We start from the raw sequence: 3,331 nt of genomic DNA on the forward strand, positions 1-3,331 counted from the left end.
TTCCAGTTGGGTTCTTTGCCACCTGTCGTCAGTCAGAAACTTTTCAAGTCATTATGCCACATGAAAGCAGCTCAAAGCTCTTTATCGATTAGCTAAGGGAGAAGTAGCTCATTGCAGCCAGCATGACTGATCTGTGCCTAAAATTAGCAGGGTTCTGATGTAGGCTGAGCAGCACCACAAAGAGAAAACAGTATGGTGAAAGTCCTGGGCCTTTTCTACCCCCACCTCTCTTCTCTTCCCTCCCCAGAGCAAGTATTTTCCTTGTTCCTTTCCATGCTCCCTTGTACCACCCGCTCACCTTCCTGCCTTTCACTCCATACACACAACTTACAAAAAATACTGTTTGCCTGGCACTGCTAATGACTCTTCCTCGTCTTCCCTGTCGCCACCACCAGCCTATCAGGGCTGTGCTGGGAACATGCTCTAGATAGCATCAGCACTGAGTACGCTTATTGTAATCCGCTCTCTATTTTCCCATGGGATGTGGGGGAAGTCCCCTTGTTTGAGTGAAGCTAGTCTGGGCAAAGCACTGAAGAATATGAACTAGACCGAGCCCAGTCTGGCCCTGGACTAGATGATCTAGCAGGGCCTTCTCCATCTCAAAGCACAGGTGTAAACCAGGTTAGCTCCACTGACTTTTGCGCAGAAGCTAGGCTGACTTACACTAGCTGAGGGTCTGCTCCTAGGAGGCTGTGGCAGAGCCAGAAGTCCAGTGATGGTGGAGAGGTTGGTGCACTAGGGGATGTATCTTTTCATGTGCTGTGTATTTATACCTGCCTACTGTATATTCCACTCCATGCATCTGATGAAGTGGGTTCTAGCCCAGAAAAGCTTATGCCCAAATACATTTGTTAGTCTCTAAGGTGCCACAAGGATTCCTCGTTGGGGTGTTTTTTTAGGGGACATGGAAGAGAGATTCTCCCTTACCCTGCACCTTGTGTTGTTAATTGTCCTCCCCCTCCCCCTGCGCAAAGGTGGGTTTCAAATGCTGCTAAATCAGAATGGTAACTATTGCATCCACTTTTCCCTGGCCCAGGGTTATTCTGGGCCAGTAACAGCACAAGGTCAAGAAGACTAGGACCAGGAGTGAGTCAGAGCAGAGACCCAGGATGAGGTGAAGGGGAACCCTGGGGCAACTTCAGCAGTAAACAATCCTCATCTGGGATGGTACTGCAGTTGAGAGAGCTGCCCATTCCATACCCTCACATATAATGTTGATTCAAGGTGACAGGCTCAGCAATTTGCTATTGAGAAATTTTTGTGATGTCAGTGGAAGCTTTATGCTTTTACAGCCTGAGATCCTTCTATGCAGATGGAACTAATGCTTGGCTTCCTCCATTATCTGATAAACTGTGTATGTATTCTGAGCCACAGAGACTTCCTTGTCTAACTCCCACCCTCTGCAAGACAGCTGCTCCATGGAAACCCAGGTGTGGTCATTCAAACACAAAGATTCAGCAGCCAAAGTACAGTAGCACCAAGGGATATTAATAAAGACCAGAGGAGATAGATGAAAACAAAGTCCAGAAGACAACTGGTCTGCGTGACTTTAGTGGGGTTGCATTGATGTAAATAAGTTGGATTTTGCCCCAAATTTGCACCCCAGCTTATCAATACATGTAAGATTCTGTTCTGCCTTTTGATGACGATGAGCATCTTAAAACGGAGTTGTGCTTTCAGCTACACTGGTGTCAATTGGAGTAGCCCCACTGAAGCCCGTAGTGTCAGTGAAAGTAGAATTTGCCCCAAGTTTATAGCTCAGGAATAGGTGTGGTTGTGTATTGCTGTCAGGACTCTAGAAAAACAGACTTATCTTGATGAAACCCTGATACCATAGGAAGCTGAACAAGTGGAATAAACCAGAAATCCTGCTCTGCTAATGCCTTGCCCGTGATGCATAACTTTCTGGCCACCAGGTTAACCCATTGCATGTATTGGGTTGACCTGGTGGCCGGTTTGCTTTCGGGGCCGGGTGTCACCCTGGGGTTGACCTGCTGTCCCAGAGGGGACTTACAAAAACGTCTGGCTGCTTCCCAGGGGTCGACCTGGTGTCCCAGTGGAGACTTTTAAAATTTTTTGGCCCTTTTTCCCCAGGGGTCTTGACCCGATTCTCAGCCTGACCTAGGCCGACCGTTGGGGCCCCGGCCACTTGCCCCTAGCCCGAGCCTCACAGGTACCCAGGGCTGGGGAGTCGGGCTCCGGCTCCCCCACCCCTCCCTGGCTTCCTCCGCGGGGGCCCCGGACTGAGCCGCCGGAGGGAGCCTTTTGACCCCACGAGAACCGAGGGACGGCAGTCCCGCTGGTCCTCTCCGCCCGACCTTGGTGCTCCCTTCTCAGCTTGGGATACGAGCTTCTGAGAGGTGGCGACCTGGGACCCCCTCCTCTCCCCTCCGCAGCTGCTCCTCCTCCTCCTCCCCCCAGACTCGACGCTCCGTTCCCAGCCTTGGAGTCTGCCTCTCAGCGGTGGCTGCCTCGTGTCCGAGGATGCTCGCCCTCCGGAGGCTGATGATAAAGCCTGATGCTGACCGCCACTACCCCCCCGACTCTCCGAGGGATGACTACTAGGCATCCCCCCTGGACCGCCCAGGAGATGATAGCTAAGCCTCCCTCCAGATCTCCTGGGGGACGACTACTAAGCTTCCCCCCCTTGACTGCCCAGGAGGGACGACTGCTAAGCCTCCCTCGGACCTGCTCCGAGTCGACTATTAAGCCCCCTCTGCGGTCCTCATGAGAAGTACTGCGCTGCCCTGGGAGTGGGGTTACACCAGCTGAGAATCTGGCCCAAAGAATCGATCCCTTTACTCAAGACTCTCTGCTTCCACAGTCTGGAAGCACCTTGTTAGTTAGGGATTGCCAATGGCTGACACAAGGACAGGCAGTGATGGGCCGTAAAGGAAGCAATGGTGTAGTCACCCCTCCACTGTGAAGAAAGGTTCATGGCAGCATAAAGGGGGTACTAGAGGAGGACAATAAGGAGAAGGAAAAACAAAGCTTCTGTGAAGCCAAACCATAGAACACAGCAGGAAGTCTGCAGGTTTTTAACATATCCCATGGTAGCTGGTTCCCTGCCCCTCTGGGAGGATCTGATCTGCTTTCAGGCTGGCTACTGTACTAGGCCAGTTCAGTTTGGTTCTGATAATGATGTTAGATTATTCTGCTCTCCTCCTCTAAGGGGCAGAGAGAACCTGCTGGGGCAAGAGATCACTATTGCTTTATTGTGGGTTTAAATGTAGCTGCTGGAGCCAGTGGGGACCAAGCCCTGCCATGGGATAGGGTTACAAAAGGCCAATACCTATGCCTCGTGATGAGCCAAGAAATAAAGATGACAATC

Source organism: Caretta caretta, chromosome 6 (genome assembly GCF_965140235.1).
Source record: "Caretta caretta isolate rCarCar2 chromosome 6, rCarCar1.hap1, whole genome shotgun sequence".
NCBI classification, from domain to species: Eukaryota; Metazoa; Chordata; order Testudines; family Cheloniidae; genus Caretta; species Caretta caretta.